Genomic DNA, 24,917 nt, shown 5'->3' on the forward strand with positions numbered 1-24,917 from the left:
TGTGTCTCCAATATGGCCCGTGCATTTTCGCAGGACCACCGATGTGTGTCACATTTGTTACCGACATTGTCATGAGTAAAAGTGGCTTCAATAGTAAACAGTGGTAATGCGTTTACTTGTTGATGTGCATTTAGTCAAAACAAAATTCCAGTCGTCAACATTCATCTCTTCGTCGATGATGTCAAATACGCCGTAAGTGATAAGCACAGAGGCCATATATACCTAATGTCCCTCATATGCTTGTTTAGGAGATACTGATGTGTGTAGAAATTCTTGTTTAAGGACTGCGTTGTACTAACTTTATTTGCACGTTCAAAAGAGGTGCGACTGCTGGCCGTTGCAACACTTACGTATTTTAGTGACGACATCAGTAAACACTCTCTACTTGGGTATTCCGCGGTTAGAAACTCGTGTACCATATTCTCCACAAGTGGCAGCAGAGTTTCCATTACAGACCTCATACAAATGCCAAATAGGCATACTAACCATCTGTAAGTAAGTGCGGCTTGCATGAACAATACAAGAGAATTGTCTACATCCACAATCACAGTCTAAAAAACAATTATGTAAACTGAAACACAGTTTCAAAACTTCAAATTCAAAACAAAAAAGACTACGGACAAAGAAAAGTATATGAGAGTTATAAATCCCTACAGGTGTTACAAATTTGCAACTGAAAGCCCTAAAACGCCAGCAGACATCTGACTTTACCATAGCAGCAGAAACCTACACCTGTAAGTTAACTGTGTTATTGCTGCTAGAAATGAAAAAGCTGATGTCGCTGTGAATGGATAAATATGTATGTCTAAATGTCATGAAGACTGGTAATGCTGGCAAAGTACTTCACCTAAATAAATAAATCCACTTTGAGTTCATCGTCAGCTTCCAAAGTAGTTTACATTGCAAAATGGACATCGATGGAAATGAATTTGTACACCAAATCTTTCCAGAAGAGATGAATTTATTTATTTATTTACACGTCAAATTCCGTAGGATCAAATTTAGGAGCAAATCTCCAAGGTCATGGAGTGTGTCAGTACATGAAATTACAATATAAAAGTAATAACAGATAAAAATAAAATGTTTATGAACCCGAAGAAAGTCAGTCCATAAGCTTAATTAAACGCAATCAACAATACAACAAGAATTAGCTTAATTTTTCAAGGAACTCCTCGGTAGAATAGAAGGAGTGACCCATGAGGAAACTCTTCAGTTTACATTTAAAAGCTCCTGGATTACTACTAAGATTTTTGAACGTGAGAGGTAGCTTGTTGAAAAATGCATGCAGCAGTACACCGCACACATTTCTGCTCAAGAGTTAAGGAAGTCCGATCCAAACGCAGGTTTTATTTCTGCCGAGTATTAACTGAGTAAAAGCTGCTTATGCTTGGGAATAAGCTAATATAGTTAACAAGAAATGTCAGTAAGGAATATATATATATTGAGAGGCCAATGTCAAAATACCCAGACTCATGAACAGGGATTCGTGAACTTACACCACTTATTGCCCGAACCGCTGAGCCAAAAATATCCTTTTAGAATGGGAAGAGTTACCCCAAAATATAATACCATATGGCATAAGCGAATGAAAATAAGCAAAGTAGATTAACTTTCGTGTCGAACGACCGTTCACTTTAGATACCGCTCAAATAATAAAAATGGCAGTATGAAGTCCTTGAACAAGATCCAGAACGTGGGGTTTCCACAACAGTTTAACATCTATTTGAACACCTAGAAATTTGAACTGTTCAGTTTCACTAATCATATACCAATTCTGTGAAATTAAAACGTTAGGTTTTGTTGAATTGTGTGTTAGGAACTGTAAGAACTGAGTCTTACTGTGATTTAGCGTTAGTTTATTTTCTACAAGCCATGAACTTAGGTCATGAACTGCACTATTTGAAACCAAGGCAATGTTGCACACAACATCCTCTACTACCAAGCTATTGTCATAGCAAACAGAAATATTTTAGATTTACCTGTAATACTAGAGGACATGTCATTTATATAAATAAGGAACAGGAGTGGACCCAACACTGATCCCTGGGGCACCCCGCACTTGACTGTACCCCACTCAGACCCCATATCACAGCCATTCTCAACATCGTGAATAATGACCGTTTCTGTGTGTTGCTCAAGTAAGAGCTGAACCAATTGAGAGCTACTCCCCTATTCTGTAATGGTCCAGCTTCTGGAGCAATATATTGTGATTAACACATTAAAATGCCATAGTTAAGTCAAAAAATATGCCTAGCGTTCGAAACCTTTTGTTACACCCATCCAGTACCTCACAGAGAAAAGATAATGCAGCATTTTCAATTGTTAAACGACTTCTAAAGCCGAACTATAAATTTGATAGCATACATATCCTTTTCAATAACTTTAGCAAAAACTAATGGCATAGAAATAGATCTAAAATTGTCTACATTATACCTTTCTCCCTTCTTATAAAGCGGATTTACTACTGAGTACTTCAATCATTCAGGAAACTGACAATTCCTAAAGGAAAAATTACCAATAATGCTAAATACAGGTCTAACATGTGCAGCACAGTACTTTAGTATTCTGCTAGGCACTCCATCATGTCGATGAGAGCCCTTAGTCTTCAGTGATTTAATTATTGACTCAATCTCCCCCTTGACTGTATCACAGAGTATTTCAGACATCAATCTCGGAAAGGTATTGGCCAGGAAAGTTATATGATTCCCTGTATTTAATTCACCAGAAATGCTCAGAAAATGGTTGTTAAGTACTGTACATATATCTGATTTATCAGTAACAGAAATATTTTTACCACGAACTAACTTCATGTCGTGGACCTTGTGCTGCTGACTGAACATTTCCTTCACAACCAACCATATGGTTCTAATTTCATCCTTTGAATTAGCTATTCTATTAGTATATCACATTTTGCCTTCCTAATAACATTTTTAAGCACCTTAAAGTACTGTTCGTAATGGGCTACTGTAGCTTGATTGTGACTACTTCTAACATATTGATATAATTCCCGCTTTGTTCTATGTGATATCCTTATCCCACTAGTCAGCCACCTGGGCTGCCTATTACTGCTAGTACCCCGTTTAGAATGTTTTAATGGAAAGTCTCAACTGGGTTTCCTAGTGCAATAATTCCATCAGTGGTGACAAGAGCAACGAACGTGTTTTTGACATCAGGAGCTACCGCAAAGAGGAATAAAAAGACATTCTGTGTCCTGAAGTAGAAGAAGGACCTGAATCAGGAGCTCAATTCAGTGACAATGAGGATGCTGAGGAGGAACCTGACCAACCATCTAGAACCAAAGAAGAATAGGTGAAAATGCTGCCTGTGAACGATAGTGAACCTCTTCACGCGCAAGCATTTTAGAACGAGAAAATCAAATCCTTTGGCCAACATAAAATATTTAATCTCACTTATCTATTTTGGGGGTTTTCTGATTCAAAATGTTAGGTGATTTTTGATACAGAAATGGTTTCAGAATCAAAATTCGGCCTGAAATATGCCATACAACCGAGTCAAAATATCAATATTCTGCCAAAAAGAAGAAATGTTTCTCCAGATACTCTATTTGGTTTTAAATTATTATTTATTTGGTTTTAAATTTTTGTACACTATAATATGCTATTGGTCTGAAGGGGGATAACCACTTAATGTGTAATGTTAATTTATCGTTTGGTAAAGGTTATTTTAAGGATAATATATCTACAGACTTTATCTCTTAAAAATGTCAAATTAAACAATGATAATAAAGTCAAACTTTAAAACGTATTATCTCAAAACACCTATTTTACAAAATCGGTATTCAACCTGTCATAAATCACTCAGATTTAGATATAGAAATTCATTTATTTTTTACAAAATGATAAGAATTTAACACTGAACGTAAAAACCACACCAGCTCAAAGTACAAAATTTGCGACAAGAGGCCCCTTTTCCTTTTCCGTCACACTTAAAGTAATCAGTAAAAATTAAACATGTGTTATGTGGATTGTTTTGATTGTTTTACTCGAATCAGTCTGTGCTACCACGTCCTAAACTATTCACTATTCATTCCGAAATTCTCTATATTCACTCGATAAAATTATAAGATCCTGAAATTTTCTAAATTTCTCTATAAGATTCTCAGCCTTAAATAAAGTTTTAAAACCGATTTTATAGTGTGTCTCTTAGGATGCGGGTGTCGATAACACGTTGAAGCCTAACAAGAAGTGGCCGCTGATAACGCTTGAAGAGAGGCACAGTTACGAAGAGATCAATGAGAATCCTCGTTGCCGCCAACGACAGCGAGGTCCGACGTATCTCATTAATCTGCTTCCAGGATCTCCACAGCTGCCAGTGGATAAATTGATGATGGTCGAGCTCTTCGGGAATTGCCTTTCACGGCTCACTAAGCCATGAGGGTCTCCTTTATCATCTGCTGAACAGATGCTATCGATAAGCTCACACGTGGACGAGTACCCTGGATTCATATTCAAGGGAGAAAGCAGACGGGCACTAAAAGATGGAACATTTATTACCGGGAGCTATAGTACTCTAGGGGCGTTACTACAACAAGAAAATCCTGCCTATAATTTTACCTGTTTACCAGGATTTAAGTTAGACCGTAATCGTGTACATTGGAAAGTAATCGGACAAACCTGTAGTATATTGTTTGGTCATAAAAGCTATGATCATGCAAGTAAATACGGTCGCCAGCCTCATCAGGCGAAAGTAATTTCAGTTAAACATACAGCAAGCAAGGTAAGGTAACTGCTGTAAAGCGAAAACAACTGCACATTCTAGCATGTATTAGCAAAATGACTATTCATGAGCAGAGCTAGCATCTGGTTAAGTTTAGTGGCAACAAACTACTTCACACTAGCATATACTGCATGCTTTAGAGTGTGAAGGATAATGATAATTGCAAGGTAGTAATCAGCAGAAGGCAAGTACTGATAATTTCGACATGGGATGGCTCTAAGGCTTCACTAGTGAAAGACAGTAATTTCGATATAATTACCAAGTTGTTAGTTTAATTAACAAGAACAGTAGTGGCTCTTACAGACTGTATGTAAACTTTGGCGTAGCACAGAATATTGGTTGTACATGAGACCTTGGGTCTGTTATAGTTCAAGTCAAATAATGCAAATAATATGTTCAGATGCACTAATGTTTCAAAATTAATTAGCGAGTGTTACAAAAACATTCACTGTATAGCTACTATCACACTGGCTAAACAAAAAGGAAGACTGTGAAATGGTTCTGTCTATTGATACACTCCTCGATGACTATTTCTAGCACTAAACAGTCGTAATACATAAAAAAGCAATAGAAATACACATCATTTACAAACCTGTGCTGCAGGTATGGTTGTTGTAGGCCTTGGAAATGTTATAGTATGGTATTTATTTTATGACCACTGTTTTATTATAAAAATTAGTATACCATACAATGATTTTAATAATTGAATATTAGGAGCATTAATCGCTTACTCCTTTATTATGCACTGGCTCATGAACTATCATTGTCACGTAAAGCACTCCACGCTAAAGACCACCTGTAAAACTAAAAAGTTATTGCTCTATGAAAATTTAGCACTGCTTTTAATAATTCTAGAGATTCAGTTAGATACTTTCTCGTAGATTGAAGATGAAAACTCTGAAAGTTTCTGTAACAGAGCAGGATCCTATCAAGGCACATTATTATGAATAAATGAGAGTTAACTACACAAATGTAGTGGTAAGTACTTGTTATTTGAGAAGGTTGGCCCACCAAGGTAGCCGAGAGCGCTAATGCGCTGCTTCCTGTACCCGGGTAGGCGCGCCAGCCGCGGTTTGAATCCGCCCAGCAGATTAACTACGAGGGCCAGTATGCCAGCCAGCCTGGATGTGGTTTTTAGGCAGTTTTCCACATCCCGCTAGGTGAATACCAGGCTGGTCCCCACGTTCCGCCTCAGTTACATGACGCGCAGACATTTGAAAACGTTCGCACTGTTCCATGGCTTACACTAGATGCAGACAGCTGGGGTACACTACTTATGTCCCAGGGATTTTGGGGTGGCGGCAGGAAGGGCATCCAGCCACCCTCAGCAACTAACACTGTCAAATCCGTAATAACACGACCGACCCCGTGTGAAGTGGGACAAGGGCCAAAGAAAGAAAGAAACTTGTTATCTGAGAAGATTAGCACAATCTGGTCTATGCTCATAAATACAAATCAAATTGCTACATTTCCTGAGGGTGGTTAAAGTGGCGGCCTTCTGTGGCGGAGGAACGAAGCTGTATGACGTAATCAGGCTCTTGAAGGGTGACTGCTCTGTACAAAATCTTCTTGACGTCGGAAATACAAATTTCAGAACAATTTAGTAAATGGTTCAAATGGCTCTGAGCACTATGGGACTTAACATCTTAGGTCATCAGTCCCCTAGAACTTAGAACTACTTAAACCTAACTAACCTAAGGACATCACACACATCCATGCCCGAGGCAGGATTCGAACCTGCGACCGTAGCAGTCCCGCGGTTCCGGACTGCAGCGCCTAGAACCGCACAGCCACAGCGGCCGGCAATTTAGTAAATGCCACGATTTAACTACAAACAGCTATCCACATCCAAATAATATTTTTTTCCAGTTTTCTGAACTCCTAGCTTCACTGAATGCTCGAGATGATGTCTCGTTCGACGCTGGGCACGAACTACATTTTCCACAAAGACTACGCGCGTGTTTCCACCTTTTAACATTGCTGCATAAGCTCTCTCATTGCGGAAGGATTTTCTTTCAGCTTTTCAGTTGTATAGAATTCTATATCCTCCAAGTGTGAACCACTTAAGTACCACAATTCGGTACATAAAATGATGTAATTTCAGAAAAGACGTTTACAAAATATTTTCAGGTTACATCAAATGACAGAATAAGAGGAAACTCTTACATGCACTTCAAGGCAGAGACGTTACATAATTCAATTATTGTAGTATGAATAATTAATAATCTACATAAGTGTTACAAAGTGACTTATTGCTTTGCGTGTCATAATTATAGCCCCGAAAATTCACAAGAGCAAATTATCAGTTAAAAACAACGTAATACAGATTTACTAGTTTATCCACTGTTTTTACATACATCCAGTTGTAATGAATTATCATGCAAGGAAACCACTGACACTGGTAGGGTGAGACGCATTTACTATTATGTGATATCAATCTGACTTGAATGTTAGTTAAATGATTTCTGCGTAGAAGGCCTGGTTAAGTTTTAAACACAATGACATCATAACTGGGGAGGGCGGCGGGGGAGGGGGGGGGAGGGTGAGGGGTGAGGAGGGGGGGGGGGAGGTGGCGCATAGTAGTTTGGGCACTGGTTTCACAATAGAGAAGATTGGAGTTGAGACCCTATCTTGATTGAGGTTTTTCGCAGTTTCTCCAAACTGCCTCAGGTAAATCTGAAAACATTTTCACTTACTTCACTATCTTTAACGTCATAGATGTGATGTCGATAGGATGTCTTCTTTTGACTACTGTATATAATGGCATTGCTACAAATATCGTATACAGCCATTAAGTAAACTTGGGAAACGTTACCGTAATGCAATTTAAGATTTTTCAGCGCAAATAGTAAAGATTAAGTCATCAATAAATTGTGATATTATGTGCAATTCGTCGTTTACATCTCGGACAAAATAATCCCAGTACATTAACTACTGTAATTAGTCCTTGACATCCTGGATGTTGGCATCGGGAGTTGAGTTAGTCCGAAGCGTTCAGAAGCGGAGGGGGAAACGAAATGGAACTTAACGGCTTGAGAGAGTATGCGATGGTATTTCAGTGATTGTAAAATCGAATAAAATCTACAAAGAAATTGGTAGGACGGGTCCACTTATCAATACGACGTTGCACCTGCTATGGCCTGTATGCATGCACTGATTCGACTGCGAGCTGTAATGAATGTGGGAAATGTATTCACATCTGCAAATATGAACCACATTTGGTTGTATATTGGAACGACGACGATGAAAATTTGTTCTGGGCCGGGACTCGATTCCAGATTTCCCGCTTTACGCAAGCGGTCGAGTTAATATTTTCTGTCGTCCAAGTACGAATCGGAGCCAGACAGAAACTTTCAAATGTCGTCGTCCACGTGTCACAACCTGCACTCACACTTTACGTGTATTCCTGTGCACGAAGAATGTGTATATAGAGAGTCGAGTGACTAGTATTGGAGAATAAATACGAAATAGCAGTGCCAGCGCTATTAAAAAGTACGATGTAATGTGTATCTGAAAGAACATTTAATCATGAATCTTTATAACACAAGCAGCACTGTAACTGTCATGAATGGGTTGTACCCTCTCCTGAGGCAGTCTGACTCACAACTATTGTAACTAATCCTTGACATCCTGGATATTGGCATCGGGAGCTGAGCTAGGCCCAAACATGTTCTATTGGGGACACAGATTTGGGAATCTTTTTGGTCAAGGAAATAATTCAACAGTTCATAGAGAGGTGTTCCATGTGTGGACGAGTATTGTCCTGTTGAAAAATGGCATCACTATGCTGTAGCGTTAAGATGTCACTCACGAGGACGCAGAATGTCCGCGACGTGCATTCAGAGTTTGCTGAGGCATTACCAGTCGTCACTTGAAGTTACACCCTACACCGTCATGCCCGGACCAGCGCTGCTGTGCGTCTTCAAAAATCTGTAGAATGGGATCTTTCCCCAGGTCGCCGCCATACTCCCCAACGATGCCATCCGGGGTAGGGCAGAATCACGATTCATTGTTGAACACAATGAGAGACAATTCGTCAACAGTTCATGCTTCCCGGTCACTACACCACTCCCATTTCAGCCATTTGTGTTGTGGTGTTACTGACAACCTACACATGGCGTGGGAAGTTCCCAGTGCGGCTTCTTCTAATCTCCGAGCAATGGTGCGGGTTGACGAAGAATGTTGCAGGAAACCCATTACTTGTTCCTGGTTGGCAGGTGCGGGTGTGAAGGCGCCGCGATCTGCTCATTGCATCATGCGGCGATCCTCCTTTGTGGTGGTTAGATGTGGCCGACCGGAAATTGGGCGAAGGACACGCCTGCCCCCACATTCCCACACAGTCCATCATCGGGCCACTGCCATAACCGATTGTCGTACAAATGTGGATATTGCGTGATACGACCAATCAGCTTAATGGAGACCTACAATTAGGCCTCTTTCAAACTCTGTCAGCTGCTGGTAACGCTGTCTCAGACGAGTACGGCGCGTCTCTCTATCCTTCACAGTGACAACTCAACATCCGATGCCGTTGACGCCCCTAATGTACCCTAACAGACCTGGTAACAACAATAGATACGAAGGAGTCCGTGGCAGTGAGAAAGAAAGACATGGAGACAGTGTAAATGAGAGAGAGGAAAGTGGCGTACTTAGACAGTGGCAGTGAGGGGTCAGTGGTGAGTATGAAGGCCTAACTACAATGAGAGACCGGTAGAAGGATTTAGAATTTTCTGTGTTAAAAGAGCACGAATACATTCGCATGCCAAAATTTTTGGTGGAATGTGGTCTGAGGTATCTGGTTCCCCCTGTTTCTGTTAGAGTCTTTTGAAGACAGTGTCAAGATTTGTTCCTCTCTTGTGCTCCTACAGGAGCATTTTTCAGCTATGTATATCACACTACTAACTTTCTTGTCAAGTGTTCAACAACAGCGCCAAAATACAGAAAGAAGCGGACGCCCTAACGCAAATAGTTCTTTATCTTCTCGTCAAGCTAAAATTCCTCTCTACGATGCCTGTGGATAAACGAGAAGAATGATTTGTTGTTATCAGCTAAAGATAAATTCCATGCCACCTATACTAGCGTCGTGGAAGCATTAAAGCTCCTGTGATGTGGACTACACTCCATTGCAAGTGGATGATAATTACTGGTAGTGCAGCATCAATAACCCAGCAGCGGCGAGAGGCGCAATTTGCCCAGACAACCTCACCATTGAAGGGATTTGCGAATAGTGTTCGCTTCTCATATTTATGGTGGGTAGTGCGGTTGCCTTCGAGCTATATATCATGCAGAAAGTATCCATAATAGTCCTCCGTTTTAAGCGCACAACGTTGTTCTTTTTCTGGCGACTAAGTGCTTTCGGTAATGAAAAAGTGGCAGTGCGATGAGAAAAGACCATCCCTAAAGGAACATGCGCGGAATTAATGGAAAGAACGAGTGTCGTCCTCAAAGTGCAGCCCATCGATCGAGTGCAAGAAACTCGAACTCATGAGTTTCGTCACAAAATTCTGGGCGTTGATCGCTGATTATGGCCACAATTTTACATCTGCGGTTATACTCACGGAAGGAAGTCTGAGCAGGACACGAGTAGTGCACTTCCCCGTCGACAACATCCCAGAGGAGCGCAGTAGAACTGTGTTCGGGTGAGCTAACCGGCCAAGCAACAGATTGCTGCTTCATATAGTCTGTCAAGGACCACAGCAGGCGATGATTCTATACTCTGTGGGTACTCTTCATGGAGCTCATTTGCCGCTTGCCATATCTATTGTATCATGTTCTTTTCTATGTATTCGTTCAAGAACTATCCCAGTGATGGCTTGCTCCTTTTGTATTCAATCCCTACACAGCAGACCTATAGAAATTGACCTGATGTTTCTGAAACATTCCTCTATCAGCAGCCATAATCAAATAGAACCATAAAACATAACAACTCGATGTCATACCATAAACACCTTCCCGACACAGGTAAGTAGGTCAAGAAACATGAGTGAACCTGGTGAAGAAGCTAATACATCAATTCAAATACAACAGTCCTCCGTGGAGCATCCCTTGCGTTTTTATACTCCACAGCGGTACGTGTATATTGTGCACCAGTTTAGATGGCTCCCTAGTGCTCAACTGAAGAAGGCTGAGGATTACTTCAACGGAACTACGAAAGCGATTACAGTCATATGTACACCTTCGTGCTGCCTGTCAGTACTGGAATATCTGTCCAGCTCTCTGTATCCGAAAGGCGGCTTTCTAAAAACTTTGCCAGTACTCTTCTTGGAAACGCCTCAAATTCAGATTACATGCATTTGAAGGAGTCCACTGGGTTCAGGCGTGATGCTGAATGGAAACGTCATTGGCAAGTCACATACACTGGGAACTACGAACTTATTGACAGCCCTACTGTTATAGGTCAAGGCTTTCATCATTCTACGCATTTCTGAGTATAGCTTAACAGATACGGAGCTGGAGATGGTATGGACCGCAAGTGGGTCTTTCGCAATGACAGTCCGTACGACTGTTATACACAGGCAGTGAGTCACATTATTAACAAGTGCCCTAACGGACGTTTCCCTGGTGGTGTCACTTATAAATTGATATTTTCTGTCTTTCGACTGACGAACTGTTGGTGTAGCGTGGGTCCTATTCCTCCTCCGTCTTCTTCTCCCTTATACGTTTGGAGCCCAGTTTCTTGTTCTAACCACGGGGGCGGGTGTAGCGCATCGAATTTAGAGTGATCGGTATTCTGAGGTATAGCCTTGAAGCGGTGCTCGGTGACAAAGCCCTCGTGCCTACGGGACTTCTCCTTGAGCTGGCAAGAGTACTTTTGCCGAAGTAATGTGCGCATCCTTTTGAAGAATTGGTAAGTAACGTCTCTGAAATCACCTGGTGACTACGCCCGAAAGGTGACCCGTCCAAGTGAGAGCCAAGTCCGACTGCGCTTAACTTCGGTGATCTGACGCTCGCTCCCGCTCCCTCCGCCCCACCCCAAGTGCACCCGTTTACTACAACCCTGCGATGTCTATTCTTATCGTGGGGTAAATAGTTTGATCAAAAAGATCCAATATTGCTCTTGCCTCACCAAGAGAGAAAAAGAAATCACATCCCGAGAAGACAGCATTAAAATACGTTCCACTGTATCTCATTAGCTATTCTCGCCAATATTTGGTGAAGTGGTGTGTTACGTGTGGTTTTCTGCCAAACTGTGCGACGAGAGAAAACCTTCTATGATTGTAAACCAATACTGTTTCTCTACAGTAACGTAAAGCAACCTTGTAACTGTAAAAATGTTGCGTTTATAGCGCGTGCAAGATACGGATAAAATTCCCGCTTCCCTGTTTTTACGATGAATAGCACCCCAGCCCACTGTCCACCCCATTCCACGTGTACATCGTCAACTGAAAAATAACAAAGGTATGTGATTTTATATACACGAGTCCTGTATTCACCTTATAATCTCACTCTGAAAATTTATTTGCACTCACAAATTATCCTTTTCCTTTCTACATCTACATCTACATCTACATCCATACTCCGCAAGCCACCTGACGGTGTGTGGCGGAGTGTACCCTGAGTACCTCTATCGGTTCTCCCTTTTGTTCCAGTCTCGTATTGTTCGTGGAAAGAAGCATTGTCAGTATGCTTCTGTGTGGGCTCTAATCTCTCTGATTTTATCCTCATGGTCTCTTCGCGAGATATAAGTAGGAGGGAGCAATATACTGCTTGCCTCTTCGGTGAAGGTATGTTCTCGAAACTTTAACAAAACCCCGTACCGAGCTACTGAGCGTCTCTCCTGCAGAGTCTTCCACTGGAGTTTATCTATCATCTCCGTAACGCTTTCGCGATTACTAAATGATCCTATCTCTTCTATCAACCCTATCTGGTCGGATCCCACACTGCTGAGCAATATTCAAGCAGTGGGCGAACAAGCGTACTGTAACCTACTTCCTTTGTTTTCGGATTGCATTTTCTTAGGATTCTTCCAATGAATCTCAGTCTGGCATCTGCTTTACCGACGATCAACTTTATATGATCATTCCATTTTAAATCACTCCTAATGCCTACTCCCAGATAATTTATGGAATTAACTGCTTCCAGTTGCTGACCTGCTATTTTGTAGCTAAATGATAAGGGATATATCTTTCTATGTATTCGCAGCACGTTACACTTGTCAACATTGAGATTCAAATGCCATTCCCTGCACCATGCGTCAATTCGCTGCAGATCACACAATTGGTCCGATAGTCCATATGCTCTTACTTTGTTCGTTAAACGACTGTGGGGAACTGTATCGAACGCCTTGCGGAAGTCAAAAAACACGGCATCTACCTGTAAACCCCTGTCTATGGCCTTCTGAGTCTCGTGGACGAATAGCGCGAGCTGGGTTCCACACGACCGTCTTTTTCGAAACCCATGCTGATTCCTGCAGAGTAGATTTCTAGTCTCCATAAAAGTCATTATACTCGAACATAATACGTGTTCCAAAATTCTACAACTGATCGACGTTAGAGATATAGGTCTATAGTTCTGCACATCTGTTCGACGTCCCTTCTTGACGTCTCTTTCGAGCGATTTTAATTGTTTCTCTATCCCTCTGTCATCTATTTCGATATCTACCATTTTGTCATCTGTACGACAATCTAGAGAAGGAACTACAGTGCAGTCTTCCTCTGTGAAACAGCTTTGGAAGAAGACATTTAGTATTTCGGCCTTCAGTCTGTCATCCTCTGTTTCAGTACCATTTTGGTCACAGAGTGTCTGGACATTTTGTTTTGATCCACCTACTGTTTTGACACAAGACCAAAATTTCTTAGGATTTTCTGCCAAGTCAGTACATAGAACTTTACTTTAGAATTCATTGAACGCCTCTCGCATAGCCCTCCTCACACTACATTTCGCTTCGCGTAATTTTTGTTTGTCTGCAAGGTTTTGGCTACGTTTATGTTAGCTGTGAAGTTCCCTTTGCTTCCGCAGCAGTTTTCTAACTCGGTTGTTGTACCACGGTGGCTCTTTTCCATCTCTTACGATCTTGCTTGGCACATACTCATCTAACGCATATTGTGCGATGGTTTTGAACTTTGTCCACTGATCCTCAACACTATCTGTACTTGAGACAAAACTTTTGTGTTGAGCCGTCAGGTACTCTGTAATCTGCTTTTTGTCACTTTTGCTAAACAGAAAAATCTTCCTACCATTTTTAATATTTCTATTTACGGCTGAAATCATCGATGCCGTAACCGCTTTATGATCGCTGATTCCCTGTTCTGCGTTAACTGTTTCAAATAGTTCGGGTCTGTTTGTCACCAGAAGGTCTAATATGCTATCGCCACGAGTCAGTTGTCTGTTTAACTGCTCAAGGTAGTTATCAGATAAAGCACTTAAAAAAATTTAACTGGATTCTTTGTCCCTGCCACCCGTTATGAACGTTTGAGTCCCCCAGTCTATATCCGGCAAATTAAAATCTCCACCCAGAACTATAACATGGTGGGGAAATCTACTCGAAATATTTTCCAAATTATCCTTCAGGTGCTCAGCCACAACAGCTGCTGAGCCAGGGGGCCTATAGAGACATCCAATTACCATGTCTGAGCCTGCTTTAACCGTGATCTTCACCCAAATCATTTCACATTTCGGATCTCCGTCAATTTCCTTCGATACTATTGCACTTCTTATCGTTATAAACTCGCCTCCCCCTTCACTGTCCAGCCTGTCTCTGTGGTATACATTCCAATCTGAGTTTAGGATTTCATTACTGTTTACGTCTGGTTTCAGCCAACTTTCTGTCCCTAGTACTATATGGGCGTTGTGACCGTTTATTATTGAGAGCAGTTCTGGGACCTATCTATAGACGCTGCTGCAGTTTACTATTAGCACATTAATATTGTTATTCCCTGTTGCATTTTGCCTACTCCTACCTTGCCGCGTCTCAGGAGGCGTCTTGTCGGGCCTAGGGAGGAAATTCTCTAACCTAAAAATCCCCCATGTGTACTCCACACGTACTCCGCTACCCTTGTAGCCGCTTCCGGCGTGTAGTGCACGCCTGACCTATTCAGGGGGACCCTACATTTCTCCACCCGATAGCGGAAGTCGAGAAATGTGCACCCCAGATCTCCGCAGAATCGTCTGAGCCTCTGGTTTAAGCCTTCCACTCGGCTCCAAACCAGAGGACCGCGATCGGTTCTGGGAACGATACTTCAAATAGTTAGCTCTGATTCCACCCCGCGAGCGAGACTTTCCGCCTTCACCAATTCCGCCAACCGCCTGTACGAACTGAGGATGACCTCTGAACCCAGACGGCAGGAGTCATTGGTGCCGACATGAGCAACAATTTTCCGTCGGGTGCACCCAGTGCTCTCTATCGCCGCCAGCAGGGCCTCTTCCACATCTCGGATGAGACCCCCCGGCAAGCAGACAGAGTGAACACTGGCCTTCTTCCCCGACCTTTACGCTATTTCCCTAAGGGGCTCCATCACCCGCCTAACGTTGGAGCTCCCAATAACTAATAAACCCCTCCCCCCGCGTGCCTGCTCGGACCTTGCTGAAGGAGCAGCCACATGTCCACTCATAGGCAGAGCGGGCGATGCCACACGGCCAGCCTCTACATTTACCCTCCGCCTCGTGCGCCGCGAACGCCGCTGAACCCGCCACTCCCCTTGGGGAGAGGGTGACCCAACCGCTCCCGGTACCCGCGAAGATGTCTCGACAGCAGGGACAGTGGGTGAAGCATGTAACACCTGGGGTGTACCATGCGACGCACCAGACTCTTCACTGCCGCTACACTCCGAGGCAGCAGCCCGAAGACTGCTGACCGCGGCCATCAACACGCTCAGCTGTTCGCGAACAGTGGCCAGCTCCTCCTGCGTCCGTACACAGCAGTCACACATCCTATCCATCCTAAGGAATCAATTTACTGTAGAGATTTAATCAACCTTTAGCTAGACTGCTAATTCACAAAAGGCGACTGATTGTTGACTAAACTGTGATTGCTAGCCACTTCTTGTAGAAAACAATGAAAATAGCACTATCTGGACTGTATTCAAAACAAACACTAGCACTACTGGCACTGTGGCTGACTAAAGGGTCTCTCTCTGACTGTATTCAAAACAAACACGAAATCTGTGGAACACTATTACTAGCACTCGACAATTAAAGCTTCCTAAAAGCAAAAACACACGGAAGAAGAAGTGACATGTAAGAAAAATACAGTTAATACTTAAATTAAGATAGTTCGCTGCACAGCAGACGTGAAGCAGGCGGCAGTTACGACGACACTCCTTTGAAAATACTAATACACATAATATGCTGAGCATTATTTATATTTACTTGCAATGTAAGTAACGCAAAAACTGATAATAAAAAGACAGAAAAGTTTCTGCATAGGGACACGACTCCACGACCCTCGGATTACCATTCTGTACTCCGTCCACTGTGTCTTGAAATTACGCTAACATGAATGGCTCATGACCCACCCGCTCCCACCAAAAACGTCCTTTTTCTTTGCAAATTCTTGGCCATCTCGATCTTGTAACATCGTTTGTATGTCATCTGAGATAAAGAAGGAATTATGAAAATTGTTTGTATGTCACCTGAAATAAAGAAGGAATTATGAAAATTGTTTTAGCTTTAACAATGTCCAATATCAGTTATATAATAGCCAGCAGTGGTTTCAGACCTCATGAAAACGCCTGTTGCATAGGTAAGAGGGAAAACTATGCTGAATTTTTCATAATAATATTACTGCCCTTGGATATCTCTCTGTCTCTCTATCTTTCTCTCGATGTAACTAAATATCTGAACTCAAATATTTCGTGTAGTATTAACTGGCTTGTTTAAAAATATTATGTCCCTGAACGTCCCAAATTATAAGCGTATTAATCTCTGTTTTCGATGATAGATCGGGCCTCGCTAAGAAAAAATATGGAGGTTCTATATAATAAATATAAATGATTATTATCTCAATGAGATGGCCACAATGGCGACTGTCAAAATCGTGCCCAAGCCGGCTAATTCTTCTTTCAAAAACTCACCGATCGATCCATGAGATGAGCTACTAGAAAATAATAAACACTCAATATTTAGTGAGCATGTTATGTTACTGAAATAAAGAGGTACAATATCTGAGTATTGAAATATTCCTTGTTAAGAACACTTACACTGGCCTTCCATACGAAAAGTTATATGCAAGAAGAAGCAACTGAAACAAACAAATTGACAGATCTTTCTCGCTCATGGAAATAAAAAATTAATTAGCGCTGTAAAGAGACTGCATGAACCTGAGATATACACATATTTAAGCATTTTTCGAGTTTCTCGTTCGGTGAAAACGTGTTGTTTTCTTTTTAGTTGAATACAATTATTCACTCGAAATGCATTATACAGTTCAAGACTGAGAAAACCATTAAGATGTTCCAATTCCACACTGTGTCACTTTCATTTCTGGCTGGCTATGAGCACTATGCGACTTAACTGCCGAGATCATCAGTCGCCTAGAACTTAGAACTAATCAAACCTAACTAACCTAAGGACATCACACATATCCATGCCCGAGGCAGGATTAGAACCTGCGACCGTAGCGGTCGCTCGGTTCCAGACTGTACCGCCCAGAACCGCACGGCCACTCCGGCCGGCTTTCATTTCTCGACAGACCCCGCATCTACTATAAATTTGGACGAAATGGGCGAATAGGCGCGGTCTCCGTGGTAGCCAAATTAAGACTTTTGTCATCTTGTGTCTTCGCCTTCACATTTAATGCTGGTTCTGCTAGGATCGAACAAGAATAACCAACGAAAGCAGCAAATGCACATATTTTGCATTTCGTGGTGTTAGGAATGAATGATTTATTAGAATTGGGATGTGCAACCGCAGAAACTCTATTTCTTCACCTGATATTTCGGTCGTACAACTTTCGACCAACTTCTGCGTGAACAGACAGACTGAAGTTACAGCACTTGTTCCGTTCTTTGTTGCGCACCGTGTCACTGCCTGTGCAGCCACAGATACATAAGCGCCAGAAACGGTGTTCAGTGGGAAAGAACTATGCGTAAATTGAATCTACGGTTAAACAGTCCATGAGTTTAAGTGGACACTGCTAGAGCTTTAACTTCAATCTGTCGTCTCAATCAGAAGATGTCGAAAGTTATACGGCTAAAATATGACGTAAAGAGATAAGATTTCTGCGATTGTACGCCCGAAATGTTATGTATCGAAAATAACTGAGATTGCATACATTTTCACAGTTAACGTCGTGTTCTATTTCATCTGCTACGCCCGTCAGAGGTGTCTAAATGGAGGGGATCGACTGCAATGACACCGCTCTTAACACACTGGGCTCGTGATCGAGCATCATGCTGATATTCCATATTTTCTCTACATAAATTACTGTAAATTCTGTGTTTCTTCAAAATGGCCTTGGCTGATATTATGCAACATTTGCCCAAGTAAGATAATATTCTGTGATTAATGATGGAGTCGAAAAGGAGTTAAACCTGCATTCATCTCTCTCAGTTAAGCGTCATCACAAAACCGCTAGCGTCAGCGACCACGTAGATGCGATAAGGGGAAGGTGCGTGAATAACCTAAGGTTATCACTGGAGGCCTCGCTGACGGAAGATTTCGAGCGGGAAATTGTTATGATATTAGCAAACATTCTTCAGAATTTGACTCTCTCGTCAGCGACGCACTGCAGAAGCTTTATAACCGCCATAAAGCAGCTTGCTCGAGTAATCTTGCAACGAGTGACGTATGTCAACAGCGCTAGAGTTTAAATACTGTTATTGACATCGATTTGACACATAATTACTGGTTGTCGTAATTTGGCACCTCCGGCACTGTATGTGTATCAGGCCGTATATTATTTGCGACAGTGAACGACATCAGAATATCCCACCCGTGTTATCCATGGTCCATAATACAGGTTCAAGAGGCCGTGGCTCTGTTAACGCCAGATGTGTGAGCTCAGCAACAATTGCTGGGTGTATATGTCATAGTTATCACAACAAGTACAAAACAGAAGAGTATTTTCATTACATTAAATTAGTAAAATTATTATTAGCAAAGAACCTTATTTCGTCGTCGGAGAATGTGACTGGAGAAACTGTTGGGACTTTATTTTCATCTGACACAATCACCAAAAGCATTACGGGTAGTTGTGGTCACCATTTGTTTTTTTCATGTTTTAGCTGATGGTAGTTAGTTTAAGCCCGTAACTACGAAGCGTTTTGTGATTGTGTCCAATGAAAATAAGGAGTTAACATTATTTGAAATACTGTAGAGACAAAGAAGAATAATAACATCTAATGAGTTAAACAATAAGATTTTTAAATAAAAAGTTACCTCTATTGTCTTTTTTTCCTGCCCTGGAAGAACTAAACTAAAAATGCAAAACGTATACCTGCAAAAACTGGAAGAATAATCATTTGGCCCGAAACTGGCTAGCCACAAAAATATTTCATTGGTTCGTTATGAAAATAGCAGTCACATGCATAATACCATGCAGCATGTGAAGCCATTAAAAGTTCCTCCCCGCCGTACAGACATCTTATTACCACCAATGTCATGTTCTAAACCTTGGGCGGCTGATTCAGTAATTTCCCGCAATTATATTAAATCATCTTTGCACAAAACTACTGTTCATTTCCTCAGCCTTATCACAGAATGCTTAATCTTCATCCAGCTCTAACAAACCATTGTCAGAACTCCAAGTGATTAACTATGTTGGCAGAATTTGGGTTTTGCGCAGGTCATAACACCAAGTACCAAGATACCTCACTGGCAGTAAAGGCAGCTGCGGATAGAGATCAAAAATGTGAAGCACAAGTCGATAAATTCCAAAGCATTATTCAAGATGCCTTAGGCAAGCGTGTACCGAGCGTTGTTTAAAGGCATGGGAAAGTCCCACTATGGTTTAATAACCGTATTAGATTGTTGCTACAAAAACAAAGACAGCTTCATCAGGGGTTTCAAAATGGCTCTAAGCACTATGGGACTTAACAACTGAGGTCATCAGTCCCCTAGACTTAGAACTACTTAAACCTAACTAACCTAAGGACAGCATACATATCCATGCCCGAGGCAGGATTCGAACCTGCGACCGTAGCAACAGCGCGGTTCCGGACTGCAGCGTCTAGAACCGCTCGGTCACAGCGGCCGGCTCATCACAGCTTTACTTAAATTTCAAAAAGTAACTGATAAAAGCTGAACGAAATTAAAACGAGAGTATCGAAGGATTTGAGAGGAGTGTCCAACGAAATTGAAAGTAAAATTCTGCCAATCAACCTGAAAACGTTAAGTACTTTTTGCCTTATGTAAAGTTAGTATGCGGATCGACATGATCTATTCAGCCGATCACCCATCATACTGTCACCGAAACGGAAGATACAGAGAGATGGGCTAAACACTGAAGTCGGTCTTCCGAAACTTTTTCGCTCCGTATGATCGCAATACACTTCCTCTTGTCAATTATGGCACGAAAACTGAAACAAAAGATTCCGACATGTTTGATCCAGAAATAGAAAAGTAACTGCAGTCGTTTAATAGTCGAAAGACATGTGGACGGGACGAGATTCCTGTCAGATTCTATAGACACTATTCAAAGAACTTCCTCCCCCTCTAACAGTACTTTATCATAGGTCGTTGGAGCAATGAAGGATACATAAAGACTGGGAAAAGTGCAGATCATTTACGTTTTAAGAAGGGTCTCAGGACAGGTGAACGTAGAGGCATAGATCGCTGAAGTCAATATGTGACAGAATTTAGGAACGTGTGTTATCCTCACGTGTTACGACGTCTTTGGAGAAAAAAAACTCTTCTATTAAAGTCGAAATGGATGCTCCATCCAACAGAGAGCTTGCGAAACTCGTATCGCTGTGTTCAGCTAAACAGAAAAGAGGAATGATCATAAGAATGATACACCGGACTAACAGAATCTGTGAACCAAAGAACTTAGAGGACGAGCTCGATCTATTAAGTACTGCTTTCAGAAGAAGCAGCTGCTCTAGTGAAGACATAACTATGGCACTATACGCTAAAGGACTAGAGGTTATAGTGAAAAACAAGCAACTATATGGAATGGTTTCACTCCATTCGCAAAAACAATCACTGATTACGTCAGTACAATTCTTAGAAGACGGTATACACACTGTGTTTAAACCAACAAGAAGAGTGTGCGAATGTATGAACAATGTAGAGGATTGCCGTAGTGATGATACGAGTATGTAAAGTCCCTTGCATCTACGTTCAAGTGTACACAGAAACTACAGAAAACAGCATTAACAGCCACCTAAAAGAATATTGTCACCGGAGCAATGCAGATAAATCTGCAGTAGCAGATGATGCACCGCTACTAGGGAAACACCAAATTCGATTCCGCAATCCAGTCATTACTGTTCTAGAATATACAGAGGCCATAGAAATTTTTCTTTAAAAAAATCGAAAAAATAGCAAAAGAGCAAAGCAACAGAAAGGGATTGAAATTAAAGAAGTGTAGGCCCAAGTTCTTCTCCTGCAGAACTTTCATAATATACGTTGTGGAACTCTGCGATCATAAGCGGCGGCTTGATGACGTTACGAACTGACCGTTGCTTGGATACACATAAATAGTTAGCTTGCTGAGCTTGTTTGAGACTTTAACGGCTTACTGAGTCGTTACAGCATTGGAAAACGAAACGTTAAACAGAGAAATATCCGTTGGACCAAGACCTAATGCCCTGAAAACAAAAATTTGAAGATAATCTACAGTTTGATTACACTACTGGCAGCAAATTGTTGGAAACAGCAACTAAAGTAAAATACCTAGGAGTAACCATCTGGAGGGAGCTAAAGTGGAGTGACCACAGAAAATAAATAGAAGTAAAAACAAATTCTAGTCAGAGACTCCTCGGAAAAATCGTAAGGAAACGTGACTCATCCATGAAAGAAGTGGCTTACAAAACATTAGTTAGACTAATTCTTGAGTATTTCTCATCTGACTGGAACCCTTAGCAGGTAGGACTGATAAAAGAAATAGAGAAAATCCAATGAAGAGCGAGCGGTGCGTTTCGTAATGGTCTCGTTTGGTTGGTGCGAGAGCGTTACGGAGATGCTCAACGAACCCAAGTGGCAGACGATACAAGAGAGGCGTTCTGCATCCTGAGAGGTTTGCTGTTGAAATTCTGAGAGAGAGACGATCTGTCAGAGAAGAGTCCGGCAACATGCAACGTGCTCCCACATACGTCTTGCGAAATGAGTAAAACGAGAAAAGCCAAGAAATTAGGGCTAATGCGGAAGTTTACTGAGAATCATCCTTCCCACGCGCCATTTGCGAATGGAACAGGAAAAGGGGAACACAGTGGTACGAGAAGTGCCTTCTATCACACGCCGTAAGGTGGCTTGCGTAGTACAGATGTAGGCGGAAGCGGTTGTGACAAAACAGATAAAAATATTTCGGGCTATTGGTCAGATTTTCATGCTTCGCAAACACAACAGCACCTGCGGCATTATCAGTATCAGTTTAACAGATTAAGTCAAATGATTTGCGCCAGATTATCGTTATAAGTTGCTGCTGATCCTATTTGGTGATCAACGCCTTGGGGTAGTAGCTGTTGTCTTGGAGAAAGACCGCTCTACTCGCCTCAGTGACTGGAATAGTTTGGCGTGTCACGTGTTCATGATATTGTCAAGTTCTTTACGGGCTGTCGACATGATTTCGGCCATGTCTTAGACATCTGAATCATGGAAAATTGCATCTTAGAAAAAGATAGGCGCGTTTCGTCACTGGGTTATTTGGTAAGCGTGATAGCGTTACGGATATGTTTAGCAAACTCAAGTGGCAGACTCTGCAAGAGAGGCGCTCTGCATCGCGGTGTAACTTGCTGTCCAGGTTTCGAGAGGGTGCGTTTCTGGATGAGGTATCGAATATATTGCTTCCCCCTACTTATATCTCCCGGGGAATCACGAATGTAAAATCAGAGAGATTCCATCGCGCACGGAGGCTTTCCGGCAGTCGTTCTTCCCGCGAACCATATGCGACTGGAACAGGAAAGGGAGGTAATGACAGTGGTACGTAAAGTGCCCTCCGCCACACACCGTTGGGTGGTTTGCGGAGTATAAGTGTAGATGTAGATGTACATGTAGAGCAAGCAATGATTTATTGTGTATGCCTTGATTCAGGCAAAACGACAGTGTCATAATTGTCTTGGATAAAGACGTGCTGATAACAGTATGTGAAGATGGTATCTGTTCTTTCGGACATGTGCGAAAGAACGGATACCATCGGTACGATGCAGTGCTCTAGAATGAAATGACAATTAAATAAAGACTTACGCTGTCGACAGGCGTGAGACCCACATTCCCAACTTAATGTCCCCACACCACATTCGTAGTGCCCCTGCCCATTACATTCATTACTCGCGGCAGACAATCTTACCGGGTCCCGTAAGAGTTCGGGCAATACGTGTGCATCCTCATTGAAGAAGGTCAATGGTTGGTTAGCCTTAACTATATGAAGATAATATCTGTTCTTTCGGAAATGTGCGAATGTGGGTCTCACGGGGAGCGTGCAAGTTATAAGTCCCTGCAGTTGCACTATCCTCTTTGCCCTCGGTGGCTCAGGTGGATAGAGCGTCTGCCATGTAAGCAGGATATCCCGGGTTCGAATCCCGGTCGGGGCACACCTTTTCAACTGTCCCCGTTGTATATCAACGCCTGTCGACAGCGAAGGGTCTTAATTTAATTATCATTTCATGCTAATAACGGCGTCCGTCGACTATCGCAGAGCGTAACAACGGATAGAAGGATCACTGCTCAGCAGATTACATACCAAACCAACCATGGGCTTCAAAACCAGAAAAACAGCGCTACCATTCATAAACTCTTCCTTGATGTGGGGTACAATAGACACCGGTTCACACTTTACCTGTTTGCAATCTATTACAGGGCACATAGATTAGACGGGCGCAAGTGTGTAATCTCTGGGTACTCAAGAGACGATAGGAGGCCACTTGAACGAATGAATTCCGATAAAAACTGCTACATGCTGATGACAGGATACGTCGAAAATCTCACGTGCCGAATGCACATTCAAATTGCTGAGGCGACACTTTTCGGATGCTGATGGAGGAAATATCGTGTAAATGGGATTAAATGAGACCGCAGTTAAGTATTCCACGGTCCCTCACTGGTCAATAATACATGAATTACTACCCGACTGCGTGCATCATTTTCCAGGCCTATAGAACCACACGACGACATGTGGTATGGCTTCCGAATTTGTGCAGCCTGTAGGATACGCTGTAAAGAAGACTGCATTTAGGACGCTAGTGCGACCCATTCTTGGGTCTTGCTCGAATGTCTTGGATCCACACAAGGTGAAATTAAAGGAGGATGTTGAACCAATTCAGAGGCGGGCTGCCAGATTTTTAATAGATAGGTTCGGGCAACAATAAAGTATTATGGACATGCTTGAAGAACTCAAGTGGGAATCCCTGGAGGAAAGCGACTGCTGAGAAAATTTAGAGAACAGGTATTTGAGCCGGCCATTGTGGCCGAGCGGTTCTAGGCGCTTCAGTCTAGAACCGCGCGCCCGCTACGGTCGCAAGTTCGAATCCTGCCTCGAGCATGGATGTGTGTGATGTCCTTAGGTTAGTTAGATTTGAGTAGTTCTAAGTTCTAGCGGACTGATGACCTGAGATGTTAAGTCCCATAGTGCTCAGAACCATTTGAACCATTTGAACAGGTATTTGAAGCTGATTCCAAAACGTTTCTACTGCCGCCAACGTACATTTCGCGTAAGGACGACGAAGATATGAGAAGTTAGGACTCATACGGAGCCGTTTAGAGAGTCCTTTTTCCCTCGCTCTGTTTGCATGAGGAACAGGAAAGGAAATGACTAGTAGTGGTGCAGGTACCCTCTGCTAAGCATCATACGGTGCCTTGTGAATACGGACGTAGGTGTAGATAGTTGGATTCATTCTTCAAGTGTCTGCAAGTTCAGTTTCTTCAGCATCTCCGTGATGCTCCCCCACGGGTCAAACAAACCTGTGTCCATTGGTACTGTCCTTCTCGGTATACATTCAAAGTCTCCCTTTAATCTTATCTGACACAGGTCTTGCAAACTTGAGTAGTATTCTAGGATGGGTCGAACAAATGTTTTGTAAACTCCCTTGGATTCTAGTAATGACTCGAAGTTTGACACCCGATTTACCCACCACAGCGCCTATCGTTCC

General features: G+C 42.2%; 1 non-coding gene across 1 annotated transcript; it reads left to right on the forward strand.

Moving 5' to 3' along the window:
* Positions 1-23,288: 23,288 nt before the first annotated feature.
* Trnat-ugu lies at positions 23,289-23,363 on the forward strand. The gene has a single exon. It is a non-coding gene; the product is annotated as a tRNA-Thr (tRNA).
* Positions 23,364-24,917: the final 1,554 nt, after the last annotated feature.

Source organism: Schistocerca piceifrons, chromosome 2 (genome assembly GCF_021461385.2).
Source record: "Schistocerca piceifrons isolate TAMUIC-IGC-003096 chromosome 2, iqSchPice1.1, whole genome shotgun sequence".
Taxonomy (NCBI): Eukaryota; Metazoa; Arthropoda; class Insecta; order Orthoptera; family Acrididae; genus Schistocerca; species Schistocerca piceifrons.